The sequence below is a fragment of the Mustela lutreola genome, chromosome 1 (assembly GCF_030435805.1).
Source record: "Mustela lutreola isolate mMusLut2 chromosome 1, mMusLut2.pri, whole genome shotgun sequence".
NCBI lineage: Eukaryota > Metazoa > Chordata > Mammalia > Carnivora > Mustelidae > Mustela > Mustela lutreola.
Genome location: NC_081290.1, coordinates 57,924,602 through 57,944,146, shown reverse-complemented (window position 1 = coordinate 57,944,146; position 19,545 = coordinate 57,924,602). Strand labels below are relative to the sequence as shown.

General features: G+C 39.7%; 1 long non-coding RNA gene across 2 annotated transcripts in view; it reads right to left on the bottom strand.

Moving 5' to 3' along the window:
• Positions 1 to 1,055: 1,055 nt before the first annotated feature.
• Positions 1,056 to 19,545, bottom strand: part of LOC131825919 (uncharacterized) — a 217,960-nt gene continuing 199,470 nt past the window's right edge. For both annotated transcript variants that reach the window (XR_009351372.1, XR_009351371.1), the window contains 3 exons: positions 13,546 to 13,640; positions 3,056 to 3,160; positions 1,056 to 1,937 (listed from right to left, as the gene is read on the bottom strand). This is a non-coding gene — a long non-coding RNA (uncharacterized LOC131825919). The remainder of the gene's footprint in view (positions 1,938 to 3,055; positions 3,161 to 13,545; positions 13,641 to 19,545) is intronic.

Below are 19,545 nucleotides of genomic sequence, written 5' to 3'. Positions count from 1 at the left end.
GCTTCCGTAGTCTGCCTCCTAAGACTCTCTCCAGCAACAATTTTTATACCCAGGATACTTTGCAGTATGTGCCCAGGCTTTATTCAGGGCTTCCATAATACCTTGTACATGGGATCATCTCTGCCCCTTAACACATTAAAGTGACAGGTACCAATACCTAGGAGTACTCATCAAAGGCAAGCTTCCTTGAGCAGTAGAAATTCCCCTGCTTCTCCAAGTAGTAGCCATTATATGGGCAGAGAAGGGAAGGGGTTTGGTAGGCAAGAAGAACAGAATACAATCTGGGGACCACAGTACCATTTGGAGATCACACAAGGAATGTCAGCAGCAGAAAGGAGGCATAATAAGGGTCTTGTGTTTATTAAGAGGAATAAGAGAAAGCTTTCAGCAAAATTTAAAAAGCATAAACTATTTTTTAAATAATAAAAAATGTAACTATATTAAACTAAAAGCCAAAGTTCTAAATACTTCCTACCAAAAAACCCACAAAATTAAAACAAATAGTAAAGAGGAAAATAAAATCTTGCAGCAACTATATCAAAGGGTGTTAATGTTTTTATTCTGTAAAGAGTTCATTCAGACTACTAATAAAAGGAACAATTGCATAACAGTTTATTTAATTGTTCAACAAATATTTATGATGCACCTATTATGAGCGCAGTTCAGAAAAAGAAAAACAAATCCCTCAGAATGATATGAACAGAAGCTTAACCTCACACAGTGATTTAGTAAATGCAAATTAAAACAACAGGATAATTTGTTTATTTTTACCTAACAGATTGGCAACAATTAAAAGGATTACAAAACATGGCGTGGGCAAGATTTTGCAGAAACATATAACCACATGGTGGTAATGGGAGTATATATTGGAATAAATTTTTGAAGTTCAGTTTGGCAAAAGGTCAGTATCTAGTAAATACCCTTTAGCTCAGAAATTCCACTCCAAAGAAATATTTTCTACAGACATACACACACATGCACTCAGCAAGTTATGTCTAAGGATATTCATTGCAGTAATGCTTGGAGAAGAAATAGAAAAGTAAAATGTTCCAAACTGAAAACAATCTTCATGTTTATTTATAGGCGATTGTAGATTTACATTAAGATACATTTATACAATGAAATACCTTGAACCATTAGAAAGACTGTGCTAGAATAATATAAAAATAATAGTAGGTACTAATATGAAAATTTCTACTACATATCATTAAGATAAAAGAAATGGGAGAGAGAAAACAGTGTTTTTGGATCCCTTTCATCTGTGTGAGTGATCAGATGGGAAGATAGGGCTGTGAGTGTGTGTCTGCATTCTAATCTATTTGCGTAGGATACAGGTGTAACAATTTCTATTTCATTCTATTTTCTATCAATTGTGTGAAATTCATGTCTTGAAATCTATAGATTTTACTTGATTAATTCGTTTGAGGATCACTGCACACTTGTAGACTTTTATTTTCTCTAGAGTGTCTTTTTTTGTTCTTATTCCATATTTTCTATATCTTCACATCTTAATGCAGCTCTCAAACATATTACACATCCGAAGGAGATTCCCTTTATCCCCTCTAAATCCAGAACACTGTATATGATTTGTGATGTTTTTATTTAAATGAGAGACCTCTGTATTTAGAATTATTAAGTTCAAGAACTGAATGTCCTAGCAGAGAGAAATATAAAGATGTGCTTGGGTCCTTCTCCAGGGCCAGAAAGGTCAATAATTCCTTTGAGAAAGAAAATTCTAATCCATGTGCTCTAATCCCTTGTGCATGATGATCCATGAGCAAAATCCCCAAAGTTGAACTGGCTTTGTCTACTGTCTGGCCCATTTTTCTGATAAACACATCCCAGGAGACAAAGAAAATTTGGTTGACCATCAGGTGAAAGTCAGTCATTCTGGTCCTAGAAAAATACTCACTAGAATTCAGAACAAAGTAAGCATCCTGAGGGAAAAAAAAAAAAAAAAGAAAAGAAAAAGAAAAAAAAACACATTATACTCGATTTGTTCTTCCTCTGCTTCAACACAGCCTCACAGCCTTAAGTGACAGTTTCCCAAATGACAGCATATACATGGGACACCCTAGAACACTTATTTCAGAAGTTAAGGAGCTCCCCAGAGGCAGTCAGTCCTGATGGGAAGACAAAGCAGTTGGGCAGGGTACTGGTGTCCAACACCCTTCAGAGAACTAGCAGACAGAGACCCAAACCCTGGGACCACAGAGGCATTTTCTGAATTAGTGCTGGAAGTCATGACTGCAAATTACATGTTAGCACTTTCCTTCTGGATTGTGCTTTTATGAATGGCTATGAACATTACAGCAGTCACCCTGTATCACTAAAAAGCCTTGTGAAAGATACTATTAGCCCACACACCAGACAGTTGTCTAATTAGAAACATAACATCCCATCTCAGCTGAGATGTTGGAAATCACAGTGGCAGCAAGCAGAGCAGCCGCACGTCCTGGGAACCATGCATAGAAGACAGCCGTCCTGGTGGCTCATTATGCCTTCTCTGGTAGAAAGGGGGTCCTACCACAGGTCACATATTGGATAATAAAAAATAATTGTAGCAACAAGCACTTATGTTGTTCGCCCTGTGGGATGGACTCTGTTCTAAGTGTTTTTATGTGATTGTCATTTAATCTGACAACAGCTCTATAATCCCTGTACCTGTTATTGCTACATGTCAAACCAGAGAGATGGAGCCACATGGCAAAGGCACACAACTGGTCAGTGCGTAAAGGTAGGTGGCTCTGGAATTCTGGCAGGATGGCTCCAGGGCTTTCACCCTAATCACTCTGCTATATTACCTTTCTAAAACTTCACTGGGGGCTCAATCAAGGCTCCCCTCCCTCCTCATTTCAGAGCAAGTACAATGAGCACTGATTATGATTTTACCTATGGCCTCAGTCACTTTGTAGAAAGTAGAAAGATCACAGGCAAATGATTGGAACTCTGTTTGAAATTTTCTCAGCCACTTGCTCATGGTGGGGCCCTGAACTGAGAATCTATTATCTTTGACTAAATTTCTCACCTGGAAAGTAAGAACAAGAACACTCACCATACAAGGTGTCAAAATTAAATGAGATGTTTGTAATGGTGTTCAGTGCATACTGGTTCTCTTCTCTGTCTTAGCTCTGCCTTTTTCATAATCTTCAGTCTACTCCTTAAAAAAAAAAAAAAAAAAAAAAAAAAAAAAGATTGTATTTATTTGTTTAGAGAAAGTGCATGAGCAGGGGGAGGGGCAGAGGCAGAGGAAGAGAGAGAATCTCCAGCTGACTCCCCACTGAGCATAGAGCCCAACATGAGACACAGGGCTTGGTCCCAGGACCCTGTGATAATGACCTGAACCAAAACCAAGAGTCAGTTGCTTAAACAACTGAGTCATCCAGGCACCTCCCTTAACCTCCTCCCTATCTACTCTTATTCACCTCAGAATAGAGATGATAATAAATCTCCTTATTTTCAATAGCACCAGGAATTCCTTGGCTTGTACCTGCAGCATTTCAGTCTTGGTCTCCATAGTCACACGACATTGCCTCCTGCGTGCTCTTCGTGTAGTGTTTCTCTTTTCTTATAAAGGAGCACCTGGGTGGTTCAGTGTTTACCTTCATTCAGCTCAGGTCATGATCCCAAGGTCCTGGAATTGAGCCCTGGGTTGGACTCCCTGCTTAGCCAGAGAGTCTGCTTCTCCGTACTCCTTTCCCCTTCCCCACCTCTCTCAAATAAATAATTAGAATCTTAAAAAAAAAAAAAGTTATATTGGATTAAGACCCATCCTAATGACTTCATCTAAATTTGAGTACATATGCAAAAACCTATTTTCTTTTTTTTCTTTTCTTTTTTTATTTCTTTTCAGCATAACAGTATTCATTGTTTTTGCACCACACCCAGTGCTCCATGCAATCCGTGCCCTCCCCAATACCCACCACCTGGTTCCCCCAACCTCCCACCCCCCACCCCTTCAAATCCCTCAGATTGTTTTTCAGAGTCCATAGTCTCTCATGGTTCATCTCCCCTTCCAATTTCCCCCAACTCCCTTCTCCTCTCCATCTCCCCATGTCCTCCATGTTATTTGTTATGCTCCACAAATAAGTGAAACCATATGATAATTGGCTCTCTCTGCTTGAGTTATTTTACTCAGCATAATTGCAAAGATCTATTTTCAAATAAGGTAACTTTCACAAGTGCTGGGGTCAAGAATTCAAAATATATATATTTTTTTGATGACGCAATTCAACCCATAAGAGGGATGTAAACATGACAAATACAGAGTAACATAGAATTGCTTCAGGATAAATAGAGAGAACTGAGGCACATGCCTGGAACTTTTGATAAATTTATTTCTCTCAATCAGGAAACATGAATCAGGAAACAACACATTTCATGGAGAAGGTAACAGTGGATTGGGAGGCCAGAATAATTGAGGAAAACCCTTTCTCATAAGAACAGAGGGAGTAAAGTTGCTCCCTTACTGTCTACTGTATACTACTCCTACTCTACCTCATTTAATCCCTCCAACATCCCTAAGAGGTGGGGAAGTAAATTCACACTCATGAATGATTAAGCAACTTGCTCAAGATGAGACCACTGGTAAATTTCAGGTCTGGAATATGAACACAGTTATGCCTGGCTTCAGAGCCAGAGAGCTTGTGAGAGCTCTCACAGCTGTTCAATGCTATCTACACATAAGGGATTAAGATTATTATAATATAATTGTGGGTCTGTCATTATTATTGCCACATGGAAATGGTGACCACTAGATGTAGATGAACTCACCAAGGGGATCCAAGGTCACTCACTCAACTGACCTGATTTCTCTAACCATCCTCCATCTTCTTCCCCTATCCTCAGATCCTTTCTTACCTCTGGGTCCAGAAGGGTCAATCCTTGAGGTATTAGTGCAGCTGTAGCCCACTGAGACTTCCATAAACAGGCCACAGGTAGGAGAGCTAAGATGTTGTGCAGAGTCTTGAGTCTAACACACCTAACACACCTAAACTGACAACCCCGCAGTCCTTATCCAGCTCTGTGACCTAGTATCATTGAGTTTCAATTTCCCCACTTGTAAAATAAGTACAATTATGCCTACTCATATGGTTATTGTGAAGATTAATTAAATGTGGCAATACATGAAAAACACCTAGTATAGCACCTGATACCTATGCATAGTCAACTAATTATACCTGATATGATAACTTTCTTACCTCCCTAAACCAACAGGCTCTCCTCTATTTTAGTTCATTGTGCTATACTCCTGTACTCTGATCCAAATGGAGGGGTGGAATGAAAGAACACTAGATCCATAGAACACAAACACAGCGGGATTTTGCCCAAGGGCAGTCATACTTCAAACCACGTGGTGTAGGGTACAGGAACACACAGAGGTCATAGTTTCCTAGGATGGCTGTAACAAAATGCTACAGACTGGGCAAGTTAAAACAACAGAAATGTATTGTTTCACAGTTCTGGAGGCTAGATGCCTAAAATCAAGGTGTTGGCAGGGCCATGTTCCATCTGAAACCCCTAGTAGACAATCCATTCTTGCTTCTTCCAGTTTCTAGTAGCCTCAGGAGCAGTTCCCCAGCCAGTAAATACACCATTCCAGTATCTGACTTCATCCTTACATAACCTTCCCCTGGTGTCCCAGTGTCTTCACATGGCTGTCTTCTTCATAACAACATGACTCATATTGGATTAGAAGCCCACCCTACTGCAGTACAATCTTATTTTAACTAATTATGTCTACGATGACCCCATTTCCAAATAAGATAACAGTCTGAGGTCCTGGGGTTAGGAGTTCAACATCTATTTTGTGGGAAACACAATTCAGCCCACAACAGACCATGCAGACCAAACTCCAAGATTCTGGCTTTCCATTCTCCCTTCCTCTCCATTCCCCTCCCCTCCAGGACCTACGTTGCAGTCTGGCTGATGAGACATTTGAACCCTCAGATTGAAGAGACTCCTTGCATGCATCTCTTTCCAACTCAGCATGCAAACAACATTGATCATTTGAAACCAGCCACAGTGGAAGTATTCACACAACAAACACTTCTCAGAGAGACTATTATTCAGCCTTTACCATTCCACAGATGCCTGGGGGAGTCCCTCAGTTCCTGTGGCATAATAAAGAGACAGAATCCATGGGTTTCAAATTAGAGTGGACAGAACGGAGGAGGACTTTCATGTGGGGGCTGAGAAAGTCAGTTCACTTCTCCTGGGAAGTGTGTAATAGAGGTCAGAATGTTTTTCATGCTACCCTGTAGGCCAATGGTAAAGACTGAGGGAGATAATGGGTGGAAATACAATATATTCTTTCCAAACATAGGATTATTATGTTGCATTTTTCTTGCAGGGACTTGTTTTATTCACCTTGAAAAATACAAACAGGCCTCAGACATGGCACATGGTGGCTACCCAATATTTATTAAATTAAAATCCTAATCAGAAAAGGCAGGTTTTCTTCACCTTGCCCAAGTTTAACTTCAGTAAAAACACAAGTCTAGCAATCTGGCCAACTGCTAAACCAGAATGACTTCTAGAGAGACCATATCAATAATTCACCTTGTCAACAATTCATACAACAGTGGCCAATGCTTTCATCTGTCTCCAGTTGGAACTTGGAATGGATTATCAATCCCCTGTGTTCTCTCCTTTATCCACCCACACTCTCTGCAACTTTGCACCAGCTCTTGTTCTAAGGCCTTACTTGGACTGTGGCATTATGACATTAGTATCACAATGGGTCTTCTGACTTGTATCTGCTCCACTTACTCAGCCATCTTTCTACCCTCTGCCTGAGGTAGTCTTTCTCAACACATATCTGACCATTTCATCTTATTACTTAAGATCTAAAAATTATTTTTCCACCCTTAGATGCAACTCAAACTCCCTGGGGTTGCATTCAAGACACTGGGGGTATTATTTGATTTGGATCTAGGCATGATTCTTTCATCTCCTTCTGTAAACAGACCCTGACCCCACTACAGATAGAGACAGGCAAGTGACCCAAGTCAAGCCAATTAGATTTCCCATCTCCTAGTCCCTGTGACTGGTGATCCAGGAAGATCACAGGACTCAAGTAAAGCCAATCAGTGTTCCCTGGGACCTACTCTTTTCAACAGAGGAGTCCCTTTTATTTAAAGTCATTATTTTGGAAAGAAATAAATTTATCTATATATCGTGTTCCTTATCACATGAGGAAATTCCATCTCGACAATAAAGCATCTTTAACCTTGGGGCCAGTTTCTCTGGAGTCATGCCCTGTTCTGCCCACACCCAAGCTTTGCCACATAAATGCACCCCATTTCACTTCTTTGGTTGGATTTCTGTGATGAAAAAGAATCCTGACTAGTAGGACAGCCCTTGGCATTCTGTTCTCAGCTTGTCTCTCCAGCCTCACCAACCTTCCTACCCCAGGATCTATGCTGTCATATCACTCCTGGTCTCAGATCATGCCATGATCTCCACATCCCCATCCCTTTGCATAATCTGATGTCTCTTTCTAGAATTCTCTTGTCGATGTTTGAACACCCACTTTTTTCCTATTATTTGTGTATGCATGTGTGCTTTTGTCTGTCTTTCCCAGTGTAGATAAACTTCAAAAAATCAAAGTATAAATTCACTGCTGTGTCCCTGCCACCTACCCAGGGTTGAGAACATAGTATATACACAGTAAATACTTTTATGAAAAAGAAAAATGCATTTATCTTCAAGATTAGAGGGAATTTGGTCATGATATAAAATCAGAGACTTTGAGGTCACAACTTCGCCAGACTTTGAACTTTCTGAGGACAGTCCCTGTGTATTACCATTCCTAATGCTCTAGACCTGCAGATAGGTCTTAGTATGTGGTGGGTGTCTAATAAAACTGTGTGTACCATGTAGCCCATAAGCTTTTGGGCCTGAGCTGAGCCTCTGGGGTGCCTAAAAAACTTGAGGGCATTCATTAAACCTGTGTTTGGATCTAGGTGGCAAATAGTCTAACTTTGCTTCTCTAATTACTTTTCATCGTTTTCGGTGGAATAATAAATTACCTTACCATTGATAATAGTACCTTACATTTATTTTTATCTAACTAAATTCAATATTTTTTAAGCCATTTAATTCTTATAAGAATGTTGCATCATAGCTACTATGGTTTTCCCCTTTTTAAGATTAGGAAACTGAAGGTCCCAGCTTTTAGGCAACATGCTCAGATGTCCATGACTGTAAGTGTCAGAGTAGGAGTGGAGTTCCAAGGCCATCTGACAACATTCCTGTATCCTTGGCCACTCCACCATGACCTTCACTTAGCTGAGACTATGGAAGGTGCCACAATCACATTAGGGACAGAAATGTCAATAGGACACCACTCCTATCTTCAAAGAGCTGGGGACTCCTGGAAAAACAGATAATGGCATGAAGGTAGGTGTATAAAAGTAAAGTATAGGAAACAGAGAGCTAATACCCACTGAGAGAAGACTGAGGGGACCAAGGAGATAAGAAAATCCATTGGAACTGAATTCTAAAGATGAGTGTATGTTAGCCAGAAAAGGAAACTGTAAAGAATAAGAAAAAAGGAGAAGAAGAGCACTCTCCAAAGAGAAAGCAAATGCAAAGGGCCGGAAACAGAACAGAATGTGGTAAATAGAACTCAAAGAATATCAACATTTGAGGCAGAGAGCGGGGAAGGGGGAGGACCATATCATTAAGATATCAAAGGCATGGACATCTCACCAGGAAATTAGACTATCTTGAAGATTCTTATATAGACCAATATAACTCAGCATACTAGGCATAGGCATTGGAATCAGACAGATCTGAGCTGATGCAAATGAGCCAAAAGTAAGGTCCTACATGATATTTCTTTACTATGACCTAAGAGAGCAGAAGTGAAAGAAACAGGAGGGTGGGCCAAGAAAAATACTTTATCAAGTTGGCTGCCACTAGGTTCACCTGCCAACCAGGTGCAACAGGTTGTCTGAATATAAAATGAGCTCTGCACAGCCTAACCAGGGGAATCAAAGAGGGGTGGAATCAATCCATTTGGTTCCATCTCCCACAGATCAAGTGTTTAACCCATACAGAACTAATTCCCCACTTCTTCTGAGCTACATATGCCCAGGTGACTAAGGGTACTGCAGATTCAAGGCCACAGAGATCCCAGGACAGGAGGCAATAGGCAAACTGCACAGGGTGCCCAAGTGTGGTACTGGCAGATCTCACCTGCCAAAAGTTGGTGGAACTCCTGCTGAGCTTGTTGCTATAGGAGCCCTTGAACAAAAACTCAGGTGAGAACTAGAGGATCTAAAGAGGTAGACTCATCAAATGCAGACTTGCCCATCACTTACTGGCTGTTGTATCTTATGTGCTGGCTAAAGACCACTCGATACTTCAATTTTTTCTGATAAAATGGGAATAATAATTATCTAGCCCATGAGAAAATTCAATAATTATTTAGCTCATTAAATTGTACTTGGTGTCTAGAAAATGTTTAGTAAATGGCAGCTATCTTTTATTAATTATTACTATCACCACCATCAACAACAATAATTTTATTGAACAACATTTCTCTGAGATTTCTACTTTGAATCACTATGGGTTTTTTTTTATATTAATGACAAGTTTTATTATAAAGGATACATATCAGGAGCTGGCAAGTGAAGAGACACAAATGGCTGTCTCAACACAAGGCACTTGACATCCTCAAGTAGAAGCAATTTAAGAGGCAACTAGAGTGACTAACATTGAAGGAGGAAACCACAGTCTTTATATAATCTAATATCAGAGGGAAAAAAAATAATCCCACCTCTTTTGTCTTATTATATTCATTAGAAGCATGTTAATATTTCCACCTCACATGCAAGAAGACAGGATTACATACATTCTGAAATGTACAACCTTTTTTTTTTAATTTTTTATTTTTTAGAATCACTATGGGTTTTTTATTTATTTATTTATTTATTTATTTTTAATAATTTTTTATTTCTTATAAACATATATTTTTATCCCCAGGGGTACAGGTCTGTGAATCACCAGGTTTACACACTTCACAGCACTCACCAAAGCACATACCCTCCCCAATGTCCATAATCCCAAACCCTTCTCCCAAACCCCCTCCCCCCAGCAACCCTCAGTTTGTTTTGTGAGATTAAGAGTCACTTATGGTTTGTCTCCCTCCCAATCCCATCTTCTTTCATTTATTCTTCTCGTACCCACTTAAGCCCCCATGTTGCATCACCACTTCCTCATATCAGGGAGATCATATGATAGTTGTCTTTCTCTGCTTGACTTCTTTCGCTAAGCATGATACGCTCTAGTTCCATCCATGTTGTCGCAAATGGCAAGATTTCATTTCTTTTGATGGCTGCATAGTATTCCATTGTGTATATATACCACATCTTCTCCAGAATAGATCACATCCTTGGTCCTAAATCAGGACTCAACCGGTATCAAAAGATTGGGATCATTCCCTGCATATTTTCAGACCACAATGCTCTAAAGCTAGAACTCAACCACAAAAGGAAGTTTGAAAAGAACCAAAATACATGGAGACTAAACAGCATCCTTCTAAAGAATGAATGGGTCAACCGGGAAATTAAAGAAGAATTGAAAAAAATCATGGAAACAAATGATAATGAAAATACAACGGTTCAAAATCTGTGGGACACAACAAAGGCAGTCCTGAGAGGAAAATATATAGCGATACAAGCCTTTCTCAAGAAACAAGAAAGCTCTCAGGTACACAATCTAACCCTACAACTAAAGGAGCTGGAGAAAGAACAAGAAAGAAACCCTAAGCCCAGCAGGAGAAGAGAAATCATAAAGATCAGAGCAGAAATCAATGAAATAGAAACCAAAAAAACAATAGAACAAATCAACGAAAGTAAGAGCTGGTTCTTTGAAAGAATTAATAAAATTGATAAACCCCTGGCCCGACTTATCAAAAAGAAAAGAGAAAGGATCCAAATAAATAAAATCATGAATGAAAGAGGAGAGATCACAACTAACACCAAAGAAATACAAACTATTATAAGAACATACTATGAGCAACTCTACGGCAATAAATTTGACAACCTGGAAGAAATGGATGCATTCCTAGAAACATATAAACTACCACAACTGAACCAGGAAGAAATAGAAAGCCTGAACAGACCCATAACCAGTAAGGAGATTGAAACAGTCATTAAAAATCTCCAAACAAACAAAAGCCCAGGGCCAGACGGCTTCCCCGGGGAATTCTACCAAACATTTAAAGAAGAACTAATTCCTATTCTCCTAAAACTGTTCCAAAAAATCACTATGGGTTTTTAACCTACTATTTTATACAAGAGCAAGCAAGAGTAACCTTGATTTTTTTTTTTCCAAATAAAAAGCAGCACTTGGGGCGCCTGGGTGACTCAGTGGGTTAAAGCCTCTGCCTTCGGCTCAGGCCATGGTCCCAGGGTCCTGGGATCAAGCCCTACATCAAGCCCTGCATCAGTCTCTCTGCTCAGCAGGGATCCTCCTTCCCTTTCTCTCTCTCTGGCTGCCTCTCTGCCTACCCGTGATCTCTGTCTGTTAAATAAATAAATAAAATCTTTAAAAAAAAAAAAAAAAGCAGCATTTTATTTTAAATCCTTTTGATCTCTGTCTGTCTCTCTAGAAACCTAACTAGAAAGTACTGTTTGAGAAAGGGCCCAGAAGTTATGGACCCCAGTTCCATCCTTGCACATAAGCTGTATGTTCTTGGGCAATTCCATTTGCTCCAACCCACTAAATGCACTGATTGTGGGCAGGCCCTCTGGGCCTCACCCCAGGAATCACAGGCCAATCCGGCTCAGCCATCTGAGAGCTCACAGTCTAGCAGGCAGGCATAAACCCTAAACCACCTGACTGTGGTATCAGTCAATATAGTCTTAACAAGAATCACAGAATGCCAAGGGGAAAACAGAGAATTACACAGGGCCTCTGGAAAATTGGTTCACTCATTTGTCAAAAGAATGAACAAGTGTGTCCCGAAATGTAGATCATAGATCTCTAGTAAAATTCAGACTAGTTTGGTGGTACACAGGACATAAAAATTATATTGAATAGTGTATTGAGAAAATCACTCTCCTTACAATCTCGTTTCACTCAGGAGAGATCCATAATGGACAGTTTGCTAAACTTCATTTTTTGATAAAAAAGGGGACAGACCAATGGCTCAGAGCTTATTTTGGCTGATGTGGTTTCCATGTATAATTGCATAACTTTATTTCATATTCTTATTTTATGTACTTTCTACAACTTTCATGGAAGCACTACTTTCAAACTGAAAATTTTATTTATAAATATATACTTAATTTTTTAAATATAAGTTGATTTTTAAAAAATTATGTAAAAATAGTATAGATGGTATGCAATTGTAAGGAAATAACTTTTTCACTACATGATTCAATATGAAATAATCACTTATATGGATGACATACAAGTATAGCAAAAATCATGAAAGAGGAATCAAAATGCATAGTTTGGGAAACATTGGAGTAAATGACCTACAAGGTCTTCTACTTTCTAAATACCCTATTGTCTATTACACAAATACCTTATCAAAAACATTGCTTGGGAGTCTTTAAAGTTTAACTGATTTAGCTAAGATGACTTAATTACCTGTTTCATCCTTCTGTGGCTTGGAATAAAGATATGGTGCGTAGAGCTAAGGCAGCCATTTTGGACCATATGGTGGTCTTTATGATGAATACCAAAAGGTCTTAGAGCAGAAAGGAACATGGGACACTGATGAATACAGAACAACTAAAGTAGTCTTATACTAGCTACTACTAGACTTCTTTTATATGAAACTAAAATAAACTTCTTCAATGTGTACCTGACTCTGATTTTTGAATTTCTGTGGCTGGACCCATCTTAAGTGATGCAGAATTTAGTTCTTGCAAGAGAGGTACTACAAGAAATAGAATCTAAAATATGACATTGGATAAGGCACTAGAGGCAAACATTAAGGATATTTCATTTCTCTTCCTGATGCTTCATTATTGGTGTGTAGAAATACAACAGATCTCTGTACATATATTTTATATCCTGAAACTTCACTGAATTCATTTATCAGAGGATATTGCAGGTAAGAAATCTGGTGTCCCATGCTATGTGGTGGCAAAGCATTTCGCCAACTTACTGCCTACTGGTCGTTGGAACACAGACCACACACTCACTGAGGCTATAACATTTAAAATAGAAAAACAAGAAATCTCAAGAATGTTTATGTACTAATTCTCTATTGTTACATATCAGCTACCCCCAAAACTTAGCAGCTTGAAACAGCAACCATTTGTTATCACCTATTTTTTGTGGTTGAGGAACTCAAGCACATTTAAGCTGGATCCCTTTGGATCCAGGATTCTTTCAGGGTTGCAGTTGAAGTATCATCTCGGGCTTCAGTCTCATTGGAAGGCTCAGCTGAGATCCACTACATTTCCTTATCTACCTTGCAGCTGGGTAATACAAAGCGACTAAGTTCTTTTCAACGAGATGTAAACTTAAACAGTGTGGGGAGCCTTTGGGAAAACTACTTAAGGAGAGCTGACTTACATTGAAGGAGCATCCCTTTTCTCCATCACCTTTTCTTTCTCCTGATGCCTGAGATATGGTTCTGATAGCTGGAGCTCCATGGAACATGAGGTAACCTGGAGGATAGAAAATAGTTCTTGAATAATGAAGTACTTGACAATGAAGGAGTCTAGGTCTCTGATGAAAACAAAGAGAAACTTCTACCTTATCTAAGTTGCTGGTTTTTTAGGTGTTTACTATCAAACTGAAGCAATCATCCAGTTTATGCCCACTCCTATGAACAGAGAATTCTTAGAACAGTGCTGGGCACACAAGTACTTTATAGCTACAAGGAGTTGTTACTACTCTAATTCCATGCATTGATGGGCACATTTGGCTATCCCAACAACCCTAGGGCACATGCACTTTGTACCATCTTCACTTTACATATGTGAATTCTGAGGCACATTAACCTCAGTCAACCAAAAATAATAGAGTAGAGATTCAACGCAGGCATTTAAACAGCAGAATCCACGCTCGTAAGCACTACCCTCCAGTGCTTCCTAATCTAGTCGAATTGTTGGTATTTTCACAATGTACATGTCCATAGATCATCCTACACTTTCTTATGAACCATAGTAATGTTCATTTGTAGTCTGGGTCTCTTTCAACATGCATATTGAACTGTAAAGTGTTAATGAAATATGAATTATGGGAATTTGGTTCCTGCTATAGTGGACTACACCTTTCTGTACACATTCTGATTTCCATTTCTGGTAAAAAAGGGACTCATCTTTCCTTTTGATCAATCCAGAGCTGGCTACAGGGAGCTGACCTCTCCTCTCCCCACCTTGACCCTCCTCTTGGCTATTCACAAACCAGAGGTAAGAAAGAACAGCATGTGGGTGCTGCTACTAATCTAATTAGGTGTCAGGGTGGAGGCTATGTTAGAGTTGTTGTAAGAGAAGAAGGGGGAAAGCACAGTCCAAACAGATAATGGGCATTGCTATGACTTTGATTATTCGTGAGATTGTTCTAAGTACTTCACATAAACCACTAATCACTTAACCTTCTCAACCAGGGGTATCATTTATCCCCATTCTACAAATGAAGAAATTAAAGCAGAGGTAAGTTCAGTAGCTTGCCCAAGGTCAAACAGCCAGCATGCCATTCGAGGTATTCAGTCTCTAGGGACCATGTGCTTCATTACCAGATCTTCTGAACCACAATTTTCAAGTTAGCGAGGAGGGAGGAAAGGAATCAATTAATGAATGACCAAATTAATGAATAAGTAAATTACTTAATGGATAAATTTACAGACAAATGAACTGAATACATGAATAAATAAATACCACCACTTTTGTGAGGACTACATTGGATTTATTAGGTCTCCTTAGATTTTATCCTGAGGACCCACTTCCCAAGAAATCTTTGAATCTGAATCTTGTCAAAATAAGGGAAGGTAGGCTGTTATTGGTATGTCTGTAGGTACAGTAGGGGAGGGTAATCCCCGCTAGGGAAGAGAGGGGAAGCCATCAACACAGCTTCATCTTTTTCCTCCAGGCCCAGACTAGTGTCTCCCATTTCTCAGAAGCCAAATCACCTGTCAGTTACCTCCCAAACAGATTATATTTTCCTCCTCCCAAAAGCCATTATAATGAGATTCATTTGAGTTTCATAAAACAACAAAGGGTGGAAGTCTGCCATCATCATTCATACTTCACCATTCATTTATTTATTCATTGATTCACTTGTTCAAGATTTATGAAGTCCAACTATGTTTCAGGCTTTGTGCTGCCCCCAGCCTGGTCTGAGAGGAGAAGAAAGTCATTGTTCTGACTTTGCTTCTCCCAGAACCCAGCTCTGAGACCAGGATAGGGATGCAAGAGATTTATCTGTACATAACCTCAGAACAACTGGTAGAGGAGTAGGTAAGTGAGACTGTCCCCAAAAGGAAGGTGATATAGGCTGTGTTATCATGCTGGCTAATGCTGGGATCATCCTTGCATGAGAAATTGGGGATGTGCTTCAGAACTTTTAAGAGATCTTACCTAGGGATGATAAAGTTGTGCTACCTATCACCTTACTCCCATTCATCTTTAGTTGAGGTGAGGGTGCTCCCAACCCTCTTGCACTTTTGGTTTCCCATCATGCATAAAACCACTCAGGCAGAAAGTTGCAGGTGCCTATAGTAGAATGTTATGGGCATGCACTAGAATAATGGGTGCCAACAGGTTATAGGTGAGACACTATAGAATCTGCTACAAATGGGCACGTAGGTGATTGATCAAGGCAGGAACTGAAATAGATGTATGACCTAGGGACTATGAGAGCAGACAGGAGGGAACCATAACTTCTCTACTGGACTTCCCTGACCACCCTCCATCGTGCGCGTGCATGCCCACACACACACACACACACACACACACACACACTCACACCAGTTTCAAGGTTGATTAACACTTTTTTCTGGTTTCTTTCACCGCTCACAAGCATTCCTTATTAGAGCACTTAACATAAGTACTCATGTTTTCCTCTTTATGATAATAAATGACCTTTTGATACCCCAAGTCTGGAAAAGATCATGGTTTCACTTCTGATATCTAAATCAACATAAAAAAATTCCTATGCTATAAATACATGTAGGAAGCTCAAGTCAGTTGTGATGTTTTCTTATGTTGATAAAATATTTGTGTATATGTAAAAATATCAGATTATTTCCTAACAATTTCTTGGTACTCCCTTTTTGGTGCCCAGGCACATTCTTGGTCTGCTTTTTGGGAAGTCTCTACCCTCTTCTCAAGACTTAAGCATCATGGTGGGTGGGGGCGGTTCTTATTATCTACTTAACATTGTCAGTATCCTTAAGGTCTAATAACATCAGACACAAAATAGGAAGTCTTCAAACACTGGCTGGATGGATGGATAGATGGACAGATGGACCAACGGATGGATGGAGAAATGAGTGAGTTTTATTTGGATAGAGAGAAGTCTCAGAACATGTCAGAGTTTTCAAAGTAAACTCTAAAACCAGTCTTAGAGGATGACCAGTGAAAGTCTTCATGCAGATATTCATGATAGGAAACAAGCATATCTTGACACTTCTTCTCCAGGTATTATGAGCTACCATTTAATTTAACTTAGCTCTGCTCTCATGTTAGAATCCATCAAGTCCCTGAGGTTAGAGCTTCTCAGGTCCTTCCAGTCAGCTTGACATGGAAAGACCTCATGGGTGGTCTCTGAAGTTGTCAGCAGCTTTGACCACTGCCACAAATAATTTATTCCTTCTGCTTGGGTTTTTGCTACTGAGAGGGACAGGCTAATTGGGTCTTCCTGGCAATTCACATCAGCTAGAAGCTTCCTGCTAATATCCCACTACCTCTTTTCCAACCTTTCTCAGTGCCAAGGCATAAAGAGGAGGAACATTCATAAAGCACATGCCTGCTGAGAATACCCTCTAGTGATTGTTTTCCCCAATCCAAGCATTCCCTGCCAGCTACTTCAAAGGCTTTTGAAGTCACTGCTAATTTAAAAGCAATAATAAGATTGACACTGAAATGCTTCCCAGCTGTTTATTCTGGGCAATAACTCTCCCCAGTTCCTTTACAACCTGCTTTCTGTTACAATTTGGGGTTTGCAAAACATGACTTTTAAAACACATTCAAGCAGAGCAGAACAAGTTTCTAAAACAAAGAAATAACATGATTCTAGCATGGATATAAACATGTTCGTCTCCATTTAGGATATATTTCTCTTTTTTTAAGATTTTATTTATTTATTTGACAGAGAGAGATCACAAGTAGATGGAGATGCAGGCAGAGAGAGAGAGGGAAGCAGGCTCCCTGCTGAGCAGAGAGCCTGATGCGGGACTTGATCCCAGGACCTGATCAGGATCAGGACCTGAGTTGAAGGCAGTGGCTTAACCCACTGAGCCACCCAGGCACCCCTAGGATATATTTCTTAATAATGAACCTCAGTGAATGCAGGTATTAATTAGAGTCAGTGAATCCTAGGTTCAAAACCAACTCTTCATTTATTAATTGGATAAGTTATTTAAACCCCCTGAAAGTTCTTTTCCAAAATTAAGGCATGAAAGCACCTCTCTTGAAAACTGGCCAGGAAAATAATAAGCCATGGGGAAAAATGCAGGTATAGGATGCAGATCAGACCTGAGGTCAAATCTCAACTCTGACCTTAGGCTTGATCAATTCTCCCAATCCTTCTAAGAATCAGGTTATTTCTATTTCCCCCATCAAATGGAAATAAGATATATCTCATATGGTAGATATAAGGATTAAGCTTTATGACCTATAAAACACTGCTGAGTAAATGTTCAATAAAATGATAGGCTTTGTAGATGGAGAGATGAAGAGAGGAAAATATGCAAGATGCTGGTGCATGGCATTGCTCAGCCTTCTCAGCAAGCACCATCTATTTAAAAAAAAAAAAAAAAAAAAAAAAAAAAAAAAAAAAACTGTTGTCATTGGAGGCTATCAGCCATTGCTTCATAATTGATCACCCAAAAGCTCAGTGACAGATTTTATTACTGCTTTCATTAGTTTTACACTATTTTGTTGTAAACATTTTGTCAGTGTTTAAGCCCAGGCTTAAAATAATAACAGTTAAGTATGGCTCATGAGTCTACACTTCACCTGCAGGTTGGCAGTTCTTCTGATCTAGGATGGCCTCAACTGCAATAGTTTGTCTCTGCTCCACATGGTTTCTCATCTTCTGGCAGGCTAGCCTCAGCTTGTTTACACAGGGGCCGGGCAAGGCCCCAAAAGAGAGTGAGTAAAAGCTCAGAACTGGCACTTCATAACTTCTGCCTTATTCATTGGCCAAAGCACATCACCAGGCCAGTTCAGATCCAAAGACTAGGAGAAAGAGCACACCTCTTGATGGAGGGAGTTGTAAAACTACATGCCAAAGAGGTGGAAAGCATGCCCATTTTTACAATCTATTTCACTACCCCAAAATAAATTATAGTGGGTATTTTACAATGAATTTATCATGAGAATTCATATGCTCTGTCTTCAGGCATAGGCTCAGGAACAGCCTTTCAGAAATGATCATTTACAAGATTTTCCTTTTGAAAAAACTTGTTAAGCAAGTAGTTTGCATCATAAGTCCTTGGGAGAATTAACCTGGCTTTACTCACTTGCTGTCAGTAAGATATTTCACTATCTGAGGGTACTTCCTAGGCCCTTTTCAGGATGGTGGTGAGTGACAAAATATAGATTACACATGTGTAGCAGCTGCAATGCTCTTACCAAAGCTAGGAGAGGATAATGGCAGGATGAAGCTCCTGAATGCCAACTCTGTTACAGGCCCATCAGACCATCCCATTCAGGGTGTGTAGCTTTGCTAAGGACCTAGAACTTGTTGGAGCCAAATAAACAAACAAACAAGCAAAAAGTAAAAAAAAAAAAAAAAAAGGGGGGGGGGGAATAAAGCCAGCATTATATGATTTGCTCAAAGTTATGTGGGAAGAACGACCCTCTCAAATATTAATGCACCACAAATCAACTTGTATATGTCAGACTCATCCAGTAAAAGGCAGATTCTGATTAAGGAAGTCTGGGATGGGGCCTGAGATTCTGAATTTTTGATTAGTTGCTGTTGCTGGCCCACCAATCATGCCAGGAATAGAAGGGAATTAAAATTGGGAAAGCAGAGAAACAAATCCAGTTATCTGGATTACTCCAGAGTCTAGATGTTAAACCCCTATACAAACAATGGCTTTGATACTCCCTAATATAAAGGGCTTTTGGAAGAGGCCAGGCCTGGGAACATTGGCTGCACAACCACTTAGGTGACAGAATGTAGAAGAGAACAGGTGTGAGGGAAGAGTTGATCATATAGCCACATCTGGAACCTAGGTATGATTGAAGACCTAGTTACCTTCCCTCTCCCCCTTCTCACCAACTGGAACTTCCTAGAAGTTCCACCTCTTTTCTCTCACTCCCACTGTCATGGACATACTCCAGGTTCAAATTCTAGCTGGGTGATTCTTTCACTCTCTCTTTACCAGATTAAAGAATA